This window comes from Canis lupus, chromosome 14 (genome assembly GCF_048164855.1).
Source record: "Canis lupus baileyi chromosome 14, mCanLup2.hap1, whole genome shotgun sequence".
NCBI lineage: Eukaryota > Metazoa > Chordata > Mammalia > Carnivora > Canidae > Canis > Canis lupus.
The window spans coordinates 33,664,421-33,685,781 of record NC_132851.1 but is presented as its reverse complement, the minus strand read 5'-3'; positions in this window follow the sequence as shown (position 1 = coordinate 33,685,781).

Sequence of the window (21,361 nt, the reverse complement as noted above, 5' to 3'; positions counted from 1 at the left end):
CATGGAGCCGGCTTCTCCCTCTGCCTGTGCCTCTGCTTCTCTCCCTCTCTCTCTCTGAATAAATAAATAAAAATATTTTTAAAAAATACTCATCTATAAAAAGATCTGGTCTTGCTAACCCTGCTAATCACATATACGTACGCATTAATAGTAGATTCCTCACTATGCTACCTCTTAATTTACTCTCTTCAACTGTGTTCTAAACTGGAAGCTCCCCCTTTCCTGCTTTCCTTCTCTTCCCTCTTTTCTCTTCCCATCACCTTCAGGGGCCCCCAAAATCCCAGCATGCTTTTCCCACATTTCGACTCTAAGGGTCCCAGCAGGAGACAGAAGCCACATTCAAATTAGGAAAAGTTTAGGACAGATTAAAAAAGGTCTATTTCAGGGGTGAAAGCAGGGCATGGGCAGACTACAAGGACGGCATGGCTCTGGCTTGTAACCACCCATAGGTCTGCAGGGATGAGGGGAAGGAATGATTGTCTGAATCCAGAAGAGCTTCCTTCTAAACATAAAATCCAACAGAGATGTGACCGTTCAGTGAGTTAGTAGATACTTAAGCCACTTTCCTTCCTCTCAAGTCCTACTGGGTCTCCCATTGCCTCAATCCATTAAGTGTCGTTCAACCTGATCTATAGAAGTCGGCTTCCCAGGGCAGCAAGTAAATTGGAGAACAAACATGTTACCCAGCATACTTGACCTCATCCAAATGACTGAGGAAGAAAATGAGGCGGTTCACAACCAACCTGGCAGATGCAGTCATGGCATGAGGCCTTGGGAGATAGTTCAGTGCACTCGTCATCAGTGGGTCTACTTGTTTGTTTTCGGCAGCTCCTGCGGAATAGAGTGGTTTGCTCATCTTCCTTTTACCAGCACCCAGTCCCAAACCATGTGCTCAGTCGATTGTAGAGGAATGAAATTCTGAAGATATCATGTGACCTTGAGTGAGTCACATGACCTTTCAGATCTAGTTGGTTTTGTTTTATCTGAGGAGGTGGGATGAACACTTGGGCTGGAACATCTCTAAGTTCCATGAGAACAATGGTCATCCTTGTGGCCATGGCTCTAAGAGCACTTCATTCATCTTTGTCAATGAACTTTGAAAATGCCCATTGTTGTTATTTAGGCCCTGGGGATTCCGGTTAGCCTGAAAAAACTGTTAACAGGAACTGGAGCCTTTGGGTAAAGTTAACAAGTAAGCCCAGATCCTCCACTGCCTACCGCCCTCCCAGCTGCATGGCTCATTCATGCCTTTGTTAATTCATGGCTGCCGTGTCCCATCTGCCCTGCTGTGGCCTCCACGGCCAAATTTCCAGCTATTCAGGAAACCCCAGCTGCCTCTGCTTCATGAGCACAATGGCTTCTCGGGAAGCCAAGCATATTATATGAGAAAGACACTTTTGGATTCATCTCATCTGGTGCTTTATTGGTTCACAAAAAATGTTCTGTGCGCACACCTAGTATAGAGGAAGGAATTAGCATTTACTGAGCACCTGCTTGGTTGCTTTACTTGATCAGTCCAGGAGTCCTTAGACCCCAAGTCCCCTGCCATGTAAGGAGGAGAAGAGACATGTCCAGTCTAGATGAGACCCTAAGGCAGTAAGACACTGTGTCTCCCAGAAAATGAGTGGCAGAGCAAGGAGAAATAAGTCCAGCCTTCCTGATCCCAATCTAACACTGTTTTCTGGAGGTGTATGGCCAATGATTACTGTACAGGTTTCACACATCTCCTGGGCCAGTTGTAGCATGCTGAACGTGGCTACTCAAACCTTATCAGAATCCTCTGCTTTTGCTGCCTGGCGGCTAACAAAGTCTAATGCACATGCTCTAATGGTGCTGATAGTGATTTTAATTTGTATTACTAATATCATTTAATTTAATAGTGATAATAATAGGAACAAATATTTAGGCAGTTACTCTGTGCCTATCCCTCACCAAGAACTTTACCAACATGAACTCCTTTACCTCTTACAATCACTTTTTGCTGCAGGGATCAATATTATCCCCATTTTACCCATGAGGAAACTGGGACAAAAGAAGCTAAATCCCTTGACAGGCAGCAAACTGAGAAGCTGAGATCCAGCACAGGATCCCATGTGCTTTACTCTCTTACTCACACTGTACTTTGTAGGGAATGTAGGGTGGGGCTTTGTGAATAGTATTTTATAGATCGGGAACCTGAAGTGAGCAGAGGGGACTTGATGGTAAACAAAATACTGTCTCAGGGGTTAGTGGATAAATCTAAAGTACTGTAGAGCCATGAGTGTCTCCCAGTCCACCATCCCAAGAATATATGTCCATTCCTATGTCTTTGGGCACTTGTGGGGATTAAATCAGATAATGAATATGGAAGCATCTAGTAATGAAATTAGTTCCTTAGTTACCTTTGGTTTCTTTATAGTTTCTATTCTCTCTCTCTCTCTCTCTCAAGTCTGAAGTCCCTTTAGCAAGTGATAGAGCCAACGGTCTTGATGCTTGGAAATATGTATACACAAGGTGGGTGGTGTTTAGAGAATAATAAGAAAGGTATATACCTCATTCATTCTAAGGCTAGCTTAACATGACCCAAACCCTAAAGACAGTACGAGAAAAGAAAGTAGTTCGAGCCCACCTCATTCATGAACATAGGTGCCATGATTATAATCAGAGTATTAGTAACCCTAACCCAGAAGTAGATAATAGATCGATAAATCTGATTGCCAACTGGTCTCAGCTTTATGCGATTGAGTTCAACAGCTTCCATACAAGATGAACTTCAGAGGGAACAGAGTTCTAGAAAGGAAATAGAGCAGCCTTCATCAGAGGCCTTGAGTAGGTCAAACTAAACTGAAAGCCTAGAAGGCACATAAAGATGGGATCATGTATCAGATGAAGGAGGGAACACCCCGAGAAAAACCCTGAAGACTTAGCATGGAAAGTCTGGACAGCAGTCTCATTACTGGAATTAGAGAAAGGCGTCTCTCTTCATCATTCACCACGTTTTTGACAGATACTTATTGGGCACTCCTTTTATCACAAGCTAGCTTCCGTCCATCCAAGGTGAGTACAATGCATGATTCCTTCCCTCGGGAAACTTACAGTCCAATGGAGGATACAGATAAGTAAGCAGGGTCCTGAAATACCAGGTAAGAAGTGTCACAGTGGGGCAGCGGGCCCACACTAGAAGCACTTAATAATCCTGGGTAGCTTTTTAAAATTTTTTTATTCGAATTCAATTTAGGTAACATATAGTGTATTATTAATTTCAGGGGTAGAATTTAATGGTTCATCTGTTGCATATAACACCCAGTGCTCATTCTGTCATGTGCCTTCCCTTCCTCTTTTGACCGCCCGCCCCAGAATCCCTCATTTTGTTTCCTAGAGTTTAGTGTCTCTTATGGTTTCTCTATCTCTCTGATTTCATCTTATTTTATCTTTCCTTCCCTTTCCCTATGTTTATGTTTTGTTTCTTAAATTCCACAAATGAGTGAAATGGTATTTATCTTTCTCACTGACTTATGTGGTTTAGCATAATATCCTCTAGTTCTATCCGTGTTATAAATGGAAAGATTTCATTCTTTTTGATGGCTGAGTTATATTCCATTGCATATATATGCCACAACTTCTTTATCTTTCATCTGTCAATGGACATCTGGGCTCTTTCCATAGTCTGGTTATTGTGGACATTGCTGCTATAAACTCTGGGTTGCAGGTGTCCCTTTGAATCACTATATTTGTACCTTTTGGATGAATACCCAGTAGTACAATCGCTGGGTCATAGGGTAGCTCTATTTTTAATTTCTTGAGGAACCTCCATACTGTTTCCCAGAGTGGCTGCACCAGCTGGCATTCACCCCAACAGTGTAAGAGGGTTCCCCTTTTCTTGCATCTTCATCAGCATTTGTTTTCTTTTCTCCTGACTTGTTAATTTTAGCCATTCTGACCAGTGTGAAGTGGCATCTCATTGTGGTTTTGACTTGTATTTCCCTGATGTCAAGTGATATGGAGCATTTTTTCATTTTGGCCATGTGTATGTCTTCTTTGGAGAAATGTCTGTTCATATCTTCTGCCCATTTCTTGACTGGACTGTTTTTTGGGTATTGAGTTCGATAAGTCCTTTATAGATCTTAGATACTAGCCCTTTATCTGATATATCATTTGCAAATATTTTCTCCCATTCTGTAGGTTGCTTTTAAGTTTTGTTGACTGTTTTCTTTGCTGTGCAGAAGCTTTTTATCTTGATGAAATCCCAATAATTCATTTTTGCTTTTGTCTCCCTTGCCCTTGGAGACATGTCTAGCCAGGAGTTACTGCAACCAAGGTCAAAGAGGTTGTTGCCTGCATTCTCCTCTAGGATTTTGATGGACAGTTGTTTTTTTTTTAAATCAATGGTAACAGGAGATATGCCATACTATTTGAATCAGAATCTATAGAGTTAGGACCTGGGAATCATTATGAGAGTTCCCCCATGGGAAGCTCTGAAGGGAAGTTAGGCCAGTCAGCTGTGACTTACCAGTCGGATTTCAACTCAAATCACTTCGTCCAGGAAGTTCCCTGGATACACAAAATGGAACTAAGTCCCACACACTAGCATTTTGTGGTGTTCATCATAGTGTTCATTATAATTACAATTGTTTGGTCAGCATCTGTCTTTGCTGAGAGTCTTGAAGGTCATGACAGTAGGCATCCACATGCCTTGTTTACAGTGCTATTCTAATAACTTAGAAGCATGCCTGGAATATAGCTGCAAGTTGAGAAATGCTGATGCGGTAAATAAGTGTGTGGAACCATGAATAAATGGATGGGTAGATGTTGGAGTGAAAGAGGAGGAAAAATTGTAGAATTCCTTTCTCCTTGAGATATGCCTAACTTCTAGCATCTGGCCTCCAGGAGAACAGGGTGCTACTGCTGCAATTTCACTATTCTTAGGCCTTATCCTGGGACTAACCTACCAACTAATGCAGACTCAGATAGCTACAGACAGGCTGGGATTCCTTTGTACCTTCATCAGGTGACATTAAATCTCTGAGCCTCAATTTCCCACCTTGTAAATTGAAAATTGTAACACCACCTCACAGGGATTTCTAAGGAAGAAATAAGCAGAGCACCAAATAGACTGCTGGGTACTCAGTTGAAATGCAAGAGAGAGACTTTCTGTTCCCTTCTCTCATACTTGCTCCCTCCTCATGCTAGTTTTCTGTTTAGTTTTTGCACCACAGTATCTACAAGCAGGGAGATGAACATATAGTGCTCTTTTCTTCCTCTCCTAAGTTCAAAACTTATTAAGGAATAGAAAATAGAAAAATAAAGATCAAAATATCAATTTAATTATTGGTCCATCCATATCAGAGGAGGTGGCTTAGATGTGTGGCTACATGAGACTGGCTAATTAGATCTGTTCTCCTGCAACTGGCACAGCCAAACCATGGAAAGACCCTCCACCCCAACTCCAGCACACTGTGGGAAGTTTCAGAACTATTTCTGGCCCTGGGAGCGGATTATAATTCCCCACTCCTTTGACCTCAGATTTGGCCATATGACTTTTGGGAGTAATGAAAATGCAAGAGAGAGACTTTCTGTTCCCTTCTCTCATACTTGCTTGCTCATGATGAAAATGTAAGCACAAGTGATAAGTAAGACTTCTGAATACAAGTTCTACTGACACAGGTGGTTTGCCACAGGACCAGAGTGTTGGTTGGCTTGGGATGCCATAGGAAAATACCATAAACTGGGTGGCTTAACCAACAGAAATTTATTTCTCACAGTTCTGGTGATTGAAAGTTCAAGATCAGGGTGCCAGCATGGTAGTTTGGTGACAGCCCTCTCCCTCTCTGTGTCCTCACATGGCAGAAAAAGAGAGAAAAGTCTCTCGTAAGGTGTGTCTTCTCATAAGGGCACTAATCCCATCATGAGGGCCTCACCTTCATGACCTCATCTAAACCTAATTATCTCCCAAATACAATCGCACTGGGGTGAGAGCTTCAATATATGGATTTTGGGGGTAATAGGACTTGGTCCATAGCAACCAGTAACAGTCCAGAAAAAGGATTTCCATAAGCCTGGTACCATAAGCAAAGACCCTTTGCAAAGACCCTCTACTCTCTTCTGGAGTAGAGACATAGTTGACTCTGGTGGATAAGTGTCACTTCAGAAACATTGAAGCAGGGCAGCCCGGGTGGCTCAGCGGTTCAGCACCACCTTCAGCCCAGGGCCTGATCCTGGAGACCCAGGATCAAGTCTCACGTCTCCCTGCATGGAGCCTGCTTCTCCCTCTGCCTGTGTCTCTCATGAATAAATAAATAAAATTAAAAAAAAAATCTTAAGAAACATTGAGAATAATGTTCTTAAGAAACATTGAGAATAATGTTCTTAAGAAACATTGACCAATAATTTGTCATTGCAGCATGCCCTAGCCCACCCTGACCAAAATACCACCCTACTCGCTAACATCTTCCCCAGATGAGCTTGCCCCAGAGATGGATGGAAAACTCACTTTCTCTCTAGAAAGACAGATTTGAAGGCAAAGAGAGAAACACAGAGATGGACATGCTCAGTTTCTTTTCCCAAATTCACAGATTAGTTACATTACTTCTGTGGAAGTCTGGGACTCTTCACTTCATATTTTCCCCTCCTGGACAGAGAAGTAAAAATCTCCATCTTATTATGGAAGTATATTCAGTGGTTAACAAAATGAATCTATTTTCACACAAGTCTGCTCAGTACAGGACACTGATACTAAGCACAGAAACAATATGAGTTTTGTAAGAGCCATATAAACACTATAATTTTAGTATTCTCATTTGGAACCCAGATGTTGAAGGATTCTACGTGTCCTGTCCTTAGAATTGATTCTCAATACTCCATTTTTGTTCTTTCCTTGGTTATCTCTACCATAAGGTCCTTGCAAGGCCGGTACCAGGTCTACTTCAGATCATGTTCCTCACACAACCTCTACCCTTCCAGCCAAGATCAGCTCTCGGCATTAGTAGGTTTTCAATAAATCATTGTTTATTATGTCTTTGCAACTTGAAGTATGCCCCGAACCCCTGCCCTCTCCTCTTTCCCATTCACATTTTTCCCCAATCTCCATTTCCCTATAATTTAGAAACACATTCTGAATCCTAAGGAATGTGTACTCAGAGCCCTGGGGCCAGTGAAGAGGCATCATCCAATCCTTTCACTGTGGCATTGTGCATCTCTGACAGTCCTGAATCTCTTCTCATCTTGCTCTCTCCTGGCTAGGGATCCACTAGCTCACTGTCACAGCTGCTCCTGCCAAATCCTATTCCCAGGGACTGCACTTGGCTCTTTTGCAGTGCTAGCTCCAATCCTCCTGCCAAGAATAGAGGAAGGCAAATGACACTGTGCACAGATGAAATAAATCCCAGCTACAGAAATCGTGCTGTATTTTTTTAGACCTAGATTTTTAAAAAATAGACAACTCAGGGAAGATCTTACATAACATTTGGCCCAATCATCTAACTTCCCACATTGAAAAAAATAAGACTGAAAGAGTTTGTGGGATTTGGGCATGGTTATACAATGAGGAGAGTCACGTCTCTTTCAAGCATTGTCCTGCAGAGCACTGATTAATTAAAGTGCTGCACATCTCAGGAATATTCTCATATTATAAAGATATAAGTAAATATTTAAATTCACCTCAACAGTCAGTGTACTGAACATCTTGGTTAATGAATGTTTCCCTTAGGCCAGATCATCCAGTAGAATAGAGAGAAACTTCCATAATCACATCAGGCAATATTTTAGAGTAAGTATCTCTCTCTGTCTCTGTCTCTCTTTCTCTCATCCTCCATTGATTCTATTGATTCTGTTTCTCTGGAGAACCTGGACTAATATAATACCTCAGTGAGGCAACGGTGTGGCTTGATACCCCTTTAATGAGGCCATTGTTAACTCCTCCTCTTCACTCTACCACCTGTGTCAGCTTTAGATCTTTGTTTTCTCTCCCCTGGATTATTGCAATTACTAATCAATGATTTCCCTGCTCTCTTTTCCATCCCCTTCTAATCCATCTCCCTCCTTGTTACAAAGTTCATTCATCTAGAAGTCCATTTGTTTAACTTTTCCTTCTGAAAACCCATAAATAATAGTAACATAGCATCATTGGCTTAAAGGCATGAATCTAATCCATAATCTAATCTTAAAGGCCGGATTCTAATCCATAATTCTTCACATAATCCAACTCATTAAAATCTCCCAACAATACTATGAAGTGGATACTTTTGCTATTCCCACTTTGCAGATGAGGAAATCAAGGTAGAGAGTGAATAAGTAAGTATCTTGTCTGCACCACATGGTAGTAGAAGGAGGATACAAACCCTGGTAGTGGAATGCCTGTGCCTGTGTCTTAACCTCTACTGTATTGGACATCTTATTTCTCTTTTTCATCTAGAAAAACCCTGGTCCTTAGCACGCGGTCCTTGGTGGCATTGCCTTATAGCAGCTCCATTGGACAACTCCAAAAGCATCACTCACAGACTAGTGCACCTTGCCAGGTATGAATTCTCATGACTCAGTATTTTAAAATCTTGCATATGTTGTGCTCCACCTTCAAGAAATTACTTAAAATCCCTAAACATACCATACAGAATCCCACTTCGCTCCCTTACACAGGTGCCTATCTCTGTCTGGGATGTCCTTTCCCATGGGCCACTTGGGAAACTTCCTCTTTGAGCCCCCACTCATCTTACCTCCTCTGTAACTCCTCCTCTGAGAAACTTGGGGCCAGGCAGGACCTCCAAATGCCCATAGAGGGCTTACCTCTCTCCACGCCAGAATAACCCATCTTAACTGGAGTCCTCAATTTTGTACTTCTGCTTCTCTGGGTCTATGGCTGGGTATAGACTCTTCTAGACCTTAATATAGACTAACTGAGTAAACTGAATAAGTAACTAAATGAATGGGTTCTTAGTGTTTATTGAAACAGAGTGAATTAGAGATTCCAGAGGATTAACAAGAACCATAGGGGCAAGGCTGACCTAATTCTCAGTACAGACACAGGGCCATGTCCTCAGAAGTATTGCCTTGCTGAGTAGTTAAAGCCCATGATTCCACCACTAGCATTCGACTCTTCTAGCTTAAAGTTGTAACCAACTTAAGAAGTAAGTCCCCATGTGAGAGGTCACACCAAAGCTACCATTCAACGGTATTTCAGTGAGGCGAGCCAATCCAGTACTTCCCCCAGAACAGGTCTGAAGAGGATCAGAGTCCATGGAGAAGAGAAGGGATCAGGCTGGTGGGCAGGGGCAGTGGACCACTGAGTCATTTTTCTGGGTTTGTTTGGTGAAGACATGGAGTAAACAGCCCAAGCCCCACATGGAATAATTTTATGGTGACCTTCCTTCTCACAGACACATCCCTCCTCCACATTTTGTCCCCAGGCTAAGTCGTGCCAACTGAGTCACTCTATTTGGGGGTGGGGTGCTTTGGGGGCTTTTTTGTTTTGTTTTTATTTTTTGAGGTGAAGGGAGGTGGTAGAAAGAGCACTAATTTGGAGTCATAGCCTCCAACATCAGCCCTGGCTATGCTATTTCCAGCTGTGCGTGTGTCCCTGACTGTCCTTTAGCTACTGCACATCATATTTTTCCAGCATTCTAGTGGAATCCAATGCTCAGGATTTCACATCTAGTGTCTTCACTCAACTCCATGAAGCAGGTAGTTCTGTTATCCTGTTACACATGAGGAGAAAGGGGTACAGGGATGTGGCCAAGGCCATAGGACCAGCAGCAAGTTCGCTTGGACCCTAGCTCTGCCTGTGTCCCATGAGCCTCACTCAGTTTGTTCATCTGTAAAAAGAAGGGGCTGGAATGGTTGTCTTTCCAGCTCTTTCATTTTATGACTTGATATTCACTCATGATTGGGGCAGGTTCGAAATTACTTCAGAGACCTAGCCTCTGCCAAATCGTAATCAAATTGGCTGCCCAGCCTTAGGTCCAATGAACAATACTGTGTCCGTGGCTCAGCCCCACTTGATGGTGGCAGTGGCACAGTTTCTGGGATTTCTGGAGCCTGCCTGGGGGCTGGCCCTGTGTCACTTCACCCCTTACACTCAGCACAATAAGACACTAGCCTTTCAAAACACATCAGCATGTTCTTTTTTGCTGCATCAAGACCTCTGCTCATATGATGACTCAATCACTGTGATTTATTTTAATTGAAAAGTCTACTGGCCACCTTTTGCCAAAGCATCTGGCCACGTCCTATTTGATTTCCAACCAGAAAACACCCTGCTAGGTTGCAATGACTACACAGGCCAGCGAGGGAGGAGCGGGATGTGATAGGCTATTTGGCTTCCATCTGACATTTAAGGAGATCTTCAAATTCAAATTTTAAACTTGTTTTCTAAATGATTATATATATATATATATATATATATATATATATATATATATCATTACATAGATTTTGGCAACAGTTTTAAAAGTAGTTACTTTTAATAAATAGAACTTGATATTTTACCCTGTTTTTATGGTTTCTTCCTCTTTGAATTTAGTGAAAGTATCAAACATACGCCAGAAGCGAGGGTCCCCACGGTGGTTGAGGTAGTGGCTTCATGACTCTTTCCTGTGTCCTCATAAATTCCACATATGAGTGAAATCATATGATACTTGTCTTTCTCTGACTGACTTATTTCACTTAGCATAATGCCCTCTAGTTCCATCCACATCATTGCAAATAGGAAGATTGCAATTCTTTTTCATGGCAGAGTAATATTCCAGGGTGTATATAGCCCACATCTACAGTCATACCTCCCTGAATGTGTCCAATCTTATCGTCCCTGTATCTTCAGACAACTTGCTAAATTTCTTTTCATCTTGACTTTCTCATCTACAAAGCCAAGCTAATGCCACCTGCATGTAAGAGGTTTTGCTTGCTTGTTTCTCTTTATCCTTTTTCCTTTCTTGATTCTCCCCTTCACTCTTCGCACACTTGTTAATTTTTTGGTGCAAACCAGCTGAGAAAGCATCTGAACATACAAGTTCAACAGGACCAGGAAAAATTAAGAAATGTCTACTGATATCAGGGAAAGTGAAAGGGAAGAAATCCAAAAAGGAAAAACAAGTAGAGAGAGAGGAGACAAGAAGAGGAAAGTCTATGAGATGGAGAGGAGCCACGAGAATCGTTTCTGTGAGGTTCACTGTTGTTCTAAATTTTCCCAGTTTGTCGTGTTTTAATTTTCCAAAAAGGCCCGAGATCAGTGATTCCTCATTCTTATTTTACAGACTGGGAAAACCAGCCTCAAAGAGTTTGCAACACTTGTCCCAGGTAACTCTCTTATGGGAAGAGTGGTCAAGATGTAAATGTAGCTTTTCTCATTCCAGAGCCCAGGCAATGTTCCCCACATGGGAGTAGAGGACATATAGCAGGAGTGTCCACTCTGAGGTGGCTATGGCGTCCATAGTCATCGAGGGCGTCATGAGGTTATTAAGCTCCTCTGGGTTAGATTCAACAACAGTGGGAAGTGCCAAAAAAAAACTTGCCGCATTTGTATATTGGTAGGAAGCAGATATGGTTGTGGCAGTTTCTAGGAAGATACAAAGGAGGAAAAAAATCCCTTCTGATAGCTCATGAATTTATAGCATTTTAAGGATAGACGGGAACCAGTCTAACCTCCACTCAGTGCAAAAATCTTTGATACAACCTCACAATGAATGGGCTCTTAACTTTGGCTTGATTACCTCAGCCAGTATGAGATCACTCCTTACATGGCAGGATCCTATACAAGAGCATCCTTGTGTTCCTAGACTGAACTGACAAGATGTATTCATTGGTGGTAACTCTGCCCTCTAATCTTAATCTCTGTGGGTCATGAAGGACCTTACAATATAGGTTCATGTCTCTTCTAAAGACTCTTATTTAGAAAAATAAAACTTCTATGGCAATTCCTCCCATGACATGGTCATGGTATTCATTACCCACTATAGGGCATTTGTGTACAGAAAGGCCCTTGGATGTCTTGCTTGTCAGAACACCTGTCAGGCTCCCACTCCTTCACTTTCTCTTTATAATATTGATTGGGTTTTCTTCTGATTGATGAAGTAATACATATTAATTGTAGACACCTTAGAAAATAATATCGACAAATAGGTCATTATTAACTTCTGATTCTGAACCAGGCACTGTGTAATATACACTTTAACATATATTATCTCATTGAAAATTCACAACAGCCCTGCAGGGTCATCTTTACTTCCATTTTAGGAGGAAGACTCGGAGGATGCAGGTCATTTTCTCAAGTTCACATCCATTAAAAGAAATTTCAAACCCAAGTCTCTGCCATAGCCCAACAAAGAAAATGAAAACCACTAGCAAGTTGGAGGAATTATGCCAGTGTATTTTAATATATCTTCCCTGTGTTTAGTCTGCCTATAAACATTCATATTTTTTCTTCAAATTGGAAACATACTATACGTACTGGACAATGGGTAGACATAAAGTACCATTCAGCAGCAATGCTGCCAATTTATTCAAACTTTTCCCTGTTGATAAACATTTAGATTTCTCTGCTCATTTGCTAACATGAATAATTTTGTGAAACACATTCTTATAAACAGATTTGTGCTATTTGTGACCATTTTTTTCTTAAAATAAATTCCTAGGAGTAGAATTCTCTTATAAAAGTACCTGAAGCTGACCATAATCCTCCAAAAGGGGTACTTCCACATGTAAGATAAAAACCACTGTGCCAAAAAAAAAAAAAAAACACAACACTGTGCCCAGAAAATGCTTTACTTTTTTCCCAGAAATTATATGAAAACTGCATCCTTGATTAATTAGGCAGGCTTTGTACTCCAAGCCCTAGAACGACATTGGGCATGTACTAATATTTTTTGAATGATTGACTACATGAATGAACGAAATGAAAGTGACTTCATGAGCCTCCCTTAAGGGAAGGTCCTTGTATTCTCTGAGATTCCTGGGGAGTGAATGACCAAACTTATGAAAAAAATACAAGCAAATACAGGAAGGCCCATAAGCTTTAGACTCCAAAGCACTGGAATGCAACCCAGTTCTCCTCCATACACTAGCATGTACCATTCTTTGGTGTATAGCAGTGTGCATACACCAGCTGGAACAGCCTGACGTTTCCAGACAGCAGCCACTCATCACCACAGCAGGTTAGATCACATGATGTCTAGGTAAAATTCTCTATGTCTGAGTCAATAAGAGGATATTTGTCTTTAACGGTAGGATTTGGGTAGAAAGAAAGTAATCTGGAAAACCTCAGTTAGTTAATCATCTGATTTCCATTTCTGTAGCACTTTACAGTTTATACAAACTTGCATGCATAAGTCATACAATAAGGTATGCATTATTATTTCCATGTAACAGATTTGGAAACTAGTATCTGAAATTTATTTTCTTAACTAACTCAAGATCACATAGGTAGTAACTGGAGGCATCAGAATCTGTAGCCATGCATGTCTGTAACCCAAACAGGGATTCTCTCCCCTACATCAGTCTGCTGACCCCACTACCTGCCTCCCACCTCACTTCTCCCATCTGATAAGCTCTCTCCAACTTCTGTATTTCCTGAGTTATCCAGTCGCACATGGACATGCTCAGACCCACCAATCAAGTATCTCAGGCTACCTGTCCAAAGATCTAGCTCCTGCCATCTGCCTCAAGGACCATGCTCACAGAGAAGAAATGGACAGGCTTGCTGTTGAGTCTGTCCTCACCACAAAAATAAGAAACAATTATTTACTAAGGCTTGGCTTGAAAGCGTATCATTTCTCAGGCACACTGCAGCCCAGCTGTCAAACAGAAGCACTTTTTATCACCAGGAATCTGGCTGTTTTCAAACCAGCGACCTCAAGGTAAAAAGATTCAGCCAAGTAGCTCATTAGCAAGACAGAAAGCCTTTGAAGCCAGCCATTCTGCCCCAACTGGCTTGCCCAAATGTGGGATCATTTAGGAGGATGTATCGAAGGGTGCCATCTGCGGTGATGCATCTAACTGGTGTCATGTTTATTTCCCAAGAGGAGTTCTGTGCATTCCAAGTTTCCTTGCCCAGCCTTGGAATAAATCAAAGACAGCAGCTGGGACCTTGGTTTTCATGGAAATGGTGCTATTTTAAAGCAAGGGACACTTCCTTGATCATTCAGAGATTAGGAATGGCAGTAGCATTTTGAAGGGCCAGTCCTGGGTGTAGCTGAAGAGGTGTCTATGGACAGAGCCTGGGAACTGAGGTCTTCATCAGGGACATTTGGAAGCAGATAAAACTGTGGGAGGATAGTGGGACACAAATAAGTCAATGGGTGAGAAAGCACAGTTGCACAAACTAAATTTGAGAGCAAAGACTGAACAAAAACAGATCTATCTCAGGAAATTCATTCATTCACTAATTTGTTCATTCATTTACCAAAATGTTTTTGAAACACAGTTCTGGATCATGAAAGTATCACTGAATAAAATTGACAAATATCCCTGTCCCAGAGTAGGTTATATTCTGGTGGGGGAGGACAGACAAAAGACAACTAACCTAAGAAGTAAATAAATTATAGAATGTTACCATAGAAAAATAATGAAATCCCAAGGAAGGGCTCAGAAGCCAAGAGAGGATAAAATGTGAAGGCAGGTGCAGGTAAGAATTCGAAGGTGAGACCAAATGGACCAGGGCAGGGAGCTGAAGAGCCCACAGGGACAGATGGAGAGTTAGTTTGTTTTGATGCCACTCACAGCATTGACATTCATTCTCATTCACTCATTCAGTTAATGATTGTGCATCGCCCACCTTCTGTATAGGAGTCACTCTGCCAAACACACAATGTTTATGAAAGATGCCCAAGCCCAAGGAACTCACAATTCAGAAAAATGGTTTTGAATACACATGACATCATCTGGAAAAGATATTAAAATTCAAACTTCTAGGCTTCACTCTTGAGGAGTCTGATTCTATATCATTGGCATTTTCAACAAGATTTCCAGGTGGCTGGACATATAAATAGTTGATGATAAGTAGGAAGAGCAAAGGTAGACACATATACACAAAAGTCATTTAATGAAAACGGAAGGTTATATCAACAAAGGCTTCCTGCAGAAGGAGTCATGACCTAATTCTTCAAGGTTAAATAGGAGTTGCCCAGGCAAATATGAAGAAGGGGAGTCTAGCAGCCAGAGGGGAAAGCATGAGCAATGACCAAAAAATAGGGATCTATTGGTCCTCCATTCCACAGGCTCACTTTTCTCCTTGAAGAAAATGACAGGTATTCTAATGTGGACTTGGCCAACCATTGGCCATTATTCTCAGCCCTCACTTCTTGTGTTCTAACCTGGTGTCCACCCACCCTCAAGTACTGATAAGATGCATGTCAGAACATGGGGCTCTATTCCTGAAACAGAATAGCTAATCCACAAATGTTTGCTAGTAAATTCATTCCCCAAGCAGTTGTTGGTTTGGGGAGATGTTGCGCAGAGATGACATTTAAGTTGTATCTTAAAAGTTCACCACGGGTTATCTCAAAAAATGCATAGGGTATATAAGAATCCAAGCCTACTTGGGAAATTTTGATAGCTTCAATAAGGTTGGTCAGCAAATGCCAGGAGAAAGTAGAAAATAAGGCTAGTTACAAAGCTTAAAGACAGATTTTGAAGTGTTTGAATGTTACACAAAACAGCCTGAACTTTAGTTTGAACATAAAAGGGCCATCTGTTTTTTGTTTGTTTGTTTGTTTGTCTTTAATATGGGTTGAACAATTGCTATATGTTGGTCACTGTGATAGAAACTGAAGATATGACAATGATCAGAGGTGGTTCTGTCTTCTTAGAACTTAGTTGAGAGGGAAAAAGAGACAACCGATCAGTGGGCTGGGGTGAGTGTCTAGCATTGTCCACGTTGGATGAGGGATCCTATGTTGGCCACCGTGGTGATGTATGAAGGTCCTCCCTTCACACCACCACAAACCCTCCCATAGCCCCAGATCCTGTCCTCTATCCCTGAGGAATTATGAATTTCCTAGAGAACTAAATAAGATGTTGACTACTCAGGTAGGTCAGATTGAGAACTGAGCAGAGCATGGGATATAGACAAGTCTTGGGTCTAGCTGATGGCTCAAAGGCAATACATTGGCTGTTGTCAGCAAGAGGCCTTCAGTGGTTGGTATCAAGAAAGAAAACTGGACATTGCCCAGGTTTGCACATTGCTCTGGTTCCCTGATGCTCATCATGGAGACTTTATCCAGTCCACAAGTAGGAATACTCTTCACGGTGATTGACTGTTGGCATCCTTCTGCCTTATGTTGGAAACAGTGCCTTTAAATCTTTAAATAGTCAAGTACTCCAAACAAATGTAATCACAAAATGCCAAGAAGCAAAACCCACATAAATAAATGATCATTTTCCTTCTCACCGCTTTCTGAAAGCTCATTATATCTGAACTCACTAAACAAGATTTCACAGACTCTATTTGTCTAGCTTGTAATTAAAGCACTAGTTTTCCCCAGTCTGAAGTCACGTGGTGGTGGTGGGGGAACTTCGGCAAATTGTTCTCAAAATGGCATTCTTTCTAAATTAGTTGTAAAATTTACATTGCAACTTACTCCCCATTAATGGACAGTATATTTTAAATTTGTGTTATTCTAACTTAATTAGCTATTTGCTACTCAGGGAAAAGGTAATCAGGAAGGCAGGGGATGGAAAATGCACAATGTGCATGTCTAATAACTGCTTAATAATTGCAATGGAGCCTTCATAGCCAGCATTCCTTCAGGTACTCCAAAGTCTAAAAGTGCTGGGTTTTCTCTACTGGAAGATCCACCTACAGAAGAGTCTCTAGGATTTATTAGAAGGAAAACAGGTGGTCGGATTGTGAACTTTATCTTAAATTCTGCTAAATGGTAACATGGAACACGATGAGAACTGTAGTTAAAAGGAGTTGCATCAGTTCATATAAGGTCCATCTGAGAACGATAGGCACAAATATATTTCTCTCACCCATAATGGATATAGGCAATATTGGGCAGGGTAGCTTTTTTAATTTGTCAGGACCAAAGTTCCTTATATCTTGCTGTTCTGGAATCCTTGGCACATGACTTCTACCTCAGAGTCCAGCACGGCTGCTCAAGTACCAGCCATCACATCTCTCAGTAGAAAGAAAGAGGGTAAACACAGAGACTGCCTTTGGAAACATTTCCTTCAAATCACAAATGACCTGCTTATGTACCATGAGCCAGAACATGGTCATTTAGACACATTGAACTGTATAAGAGGATGGGAAATGTAATTCTATTCATGACAAGCATGCATTCAGCTATAAAAATTGTTTCTGAATGAAGAATAAAAGAATAATATTTGGAGTAAGTCAAATTAGTCTCTGCTGGGGTCAGGGAGTAGGGTACAATTTCTTAACCCAAGAGGAGCACCCATCCTAGGCACTAGAGGAAAATTAGCTTGAGCACTGCTGAAGGCAGAAAGCCTCAGGCCTTCTAGAGCCCATCAACTGCTTTCTCAGATGCCATAGAATCCTTTCACCTTTCATTTCCCTTGCTGAAAAAGAAGAGACACAAAAATTCTGCACATCTGTGAGGGAGATTTTTGGCTCCTTTTCCCTCCACACTAGCCAATGAAAGCTTCCCTTGTTCAATGAGAAAGTTCAAATCATTTTGTATTTCAGATGGAATTTTCATATATATATATATATTCATTTTGATCTGATTAAGAGACCTACCTGGTACAACTATTCATGCTCCTTCAGATGACATTGGTAGGCTGTGGGCAAGGGAAAAAAAGAGAGTTACTCTCCATGGTGAGACATCACGGCATTTGCCAAGAGTAAAAAGCCTGGCATGCCAGAAATCCAGCTTCTGGGAAACCACCCAAGGATTGTTTGCCCATTCATCCCTGCTGTTCAGAGGAAACAGCCCCTCTTTTTACACAAGTTCCATCCTTTTGTTCTTACAAATTCTTCAAATGCAGACTCTTGAAAGAGGGGGAAAACGCAACAATCAAATGTCAAAAATCTTCCCAGGTTCATGAAGTGGAGCTAAGGGGGGAAATCAGGGTCAAGTGTGGTTTTGTTCAAAGATAAAAATCCAAGTGTTGCAGAGTGGTGTTAGAATCAGAAATGATGTACAAAAATGCTAGGTGACATCTTCCAATCCCTTGGATATGCTCTGAGTCCTATTTTTGTGTTTATTATGTTAAATCAGCTTTTAACATTTCAAAAACAATCCTTGTTAATTTCAGATCATATGAAAAATAAAATAATACAAAAACTAAATGAGGAAGTAGAAATTCCCTCTTGTTATGGGAGGTTTTCCTTTAAATACCCTGGTGGTCAGACTTCTCTGTTCACCAAGTAATGCTTTCTATTGCTTTTTATGTGGGGTTTCCTGCTGCTATTATAGGAAATATTCTAAAGTCTACATGAGCATTGTATGAAATTCCTGGAACTATGCTAAATATAAAGGATACCAACAATCTAGCCAGTTTAAGATAATATAGATAAGTCCCCTCCAATTATAAAATCACATATTACTGAAAATATATAACAAACTGTTTAATACAGAAATTGACTAAAAAGAAATATAGGGATTCCTAGGCTTCAGGAATAAAAAAAGAAGTAAAATCAGTATGATCAGCTCAGAGTGATGCTGGGAGGGCTCTCAGGGTTTAGCACCAAGATATGTATCATAGGTGATGAGGACTCGAGTTCTGCTATCCAGGAAGATGCAGGAGATATGGTGATAGGTCCATGAATATAAAGAGCTGGAGCTGAGTCTTTGCATAAATTCCAGATTCCTAAAGGGTTGTTGCCTCAATGAGAACACTGCTTACTGCCCTGGGAAATAGCAAGGAAGCTTAGCTCTGTCAAGAGGATTAAATGTGGTTAAAAGGCATTAATGAGAAACTGACACCCAGGCTTGTGTAATTAAGTTAATAAATTATAGTAAAAACTAGTCTGATAATGATGAGTACATGCCATTATACATTTGTCCAAATACACAGAATATGCAACACCAAGAGTGAACCCTAATCTAAAGTATAGATTTGAAGTAATAATGATCTGACAATGTAGGTTCATCAATGGTAGCAAATGCACCGTTCTGGAAAATAAAAAAACAGAAACAAAGATATCCCATTCTGGTGATAATGGGAGAGGCTGTGCATATGTGGGACATGGGATATATGAGAAATCTTTAGACCTTCCTCTCAATTTTGCTGGGAACATAAAGCTGTTCTAAAAAAATAGTTTAGGGGTGCCTGGTGGCTCAGTCGGTTAGATGTCTGCCTTCGGCTCAGGTCATGATCTCAGAGTCCTGGAACCAGGCCCAACATCAGGCTCCCTGCTCAGCCAGGAGTCTGCTTCTCCCTTGGCCCCTTACCTTGCTCATGCTCACTCTCTTGCTCTCTCATAAATAGATAAAACCATAAAAAAAGAAAAATTAAAAAGAAAAATATAGTCTAAAAAAAGCTAATTCCAGTCCATTAAAAATCCAAGGACAAACATTATATGGTCTCATTCATTTGGGGAATATAAATAATAGTGAAAGGGAATAGAGGGGAAGGGAGAAGAAATGGGTAGGAAATATCAGAAAGGGAGACAGAACATGGAAGACTCCTAACTCTGGGAAACGAACTAGGGGTGGTGGAAGGGGAGGAGGGCGGGGGGTGGGGGTGAATGGTTGGCGGGCACTAAGGGGGGCACTTGATGGGATGAGTACTGGGTATCATTCTGTACGTTGGCAAATTAAACACCGATAAAAAATAAATTTATTATTAAACAAAAAAAAATCCAAGACTCCCCCAGGATGATTTTCCAAAGAAACTTAACAACCACATAAAGAAACAAGCTACCACAATGGATTATCAGGTGCAATGTGTATAAGAAATATGCTTTAAGAATTGGTAATAACAACAACAACCAAAAAAAAAACAAGAATTAAAACCAAATATTAAATATACATTCTTTTAAATAAGTAAATACTAAAGAGTTAAAGGAAATTAAAATAGAAGAATCAAGACTAACTTAAGCAGCAAATACAGTGTGAAATAAGTAAGCAAGCAAATTTGAAAATGTCCAAAATAAGACTTCCACTCATAAACAAAAAGGTTGCTGTTTAAATAGAATAAATTTAACTAAAATTCAGTATTATTGAGATAACTTTTAGTAAGCTGAATGATCTGAACAAGTCATCAAAAATGTAGGAGACCAGGAGATGGAGAATCAGTAACAAAGAGAGAAAGAGAGATACAGAGATAAAGGAAGTCCAATACACATCTCAGAGGAATTCAAAGACTCGAGAGAATGAGAAGGTCTTATATTTGAAGAAACACAGATGAGAAGTTTTTCAGCATTGAAGAAAGATACTCATCTCCAGATTGATGAATGACAAGTTCTCAGCAAGATAAATACAAATACACCATAGTTTTCCCATGAAAAAACAAACCACAATGAGATCCCACCTCACACCAGTGAGAATGGGGAAAATTAACAAGGCAGGAAACCACAAATGTTGGAGAGGATGCGGAGAAAAGAGAACGCTCTTTTTTTTTTCATTTCTTTTTTTTAATAATAAATTTATTTTTTATTGGTGTTCAGTTTGTCAACATACAGAATAACACCCAGTGCTCATCCCGTCAAGTGCCCCCCTCAGTGCCCATCACCCATTCACCCCCACCCCCCGCCCTCCTCCCCTTCCACCACCCCTAGTTCGTTTCCCAGAGTTAGGAGTCTTCATGTTCTGTCTCCCTTTCTGATATTTCCTACCCATCTCTTTCTTCTCCCTTCCCCTCTATTCCCTTTCACTATTATCTATATTCCCCAAATGAATGAGACCATATAATGTTTGTCCTTCTCCGATTGACTCATTTCACTCAGCATAATACCCTCCAGTTCCATCCACGTTGAAGCAAACGGTGGGTATTCATCGTTTCTAATGGCTGAGGAATATTCCATTGTATACATAGACCACATCTTCTTTATCCATTCATCTTTCAATGGACACCGAGGCTCCTTCCACAGTTTGGCTCTTGTGGACATTGCTGCTAGAAACATTGGGGTGCAGGTGTCCCGGCGTTTCATTGCATCTGTATCTTTGGGGTAAATCCCCAGCTGTGCAATTGCTGGGTCGTAGGGCAGTGGAACAGGTTCCTCAAAGACTTAAAAATAGACCTGCAGTGCAGTTGTCCATCAAAAGATGAATGGATAAAGAAGATGTGGTTTATGTATACGATGGAATATTACTCAGCCATTAGAAATGACAAATACTCACCATTTGCTGCGACGTAGCTGGAACTGGTGGGTATTATGCTGAGTGAAATGAGTCAATCGGAGAAGGACAAACATTATATGGTCTCATTCATTTGAGGAATATAGATAATAGTGAAAGGGAATAGAGGGGAAGGGAGAAGAAATGGGTAG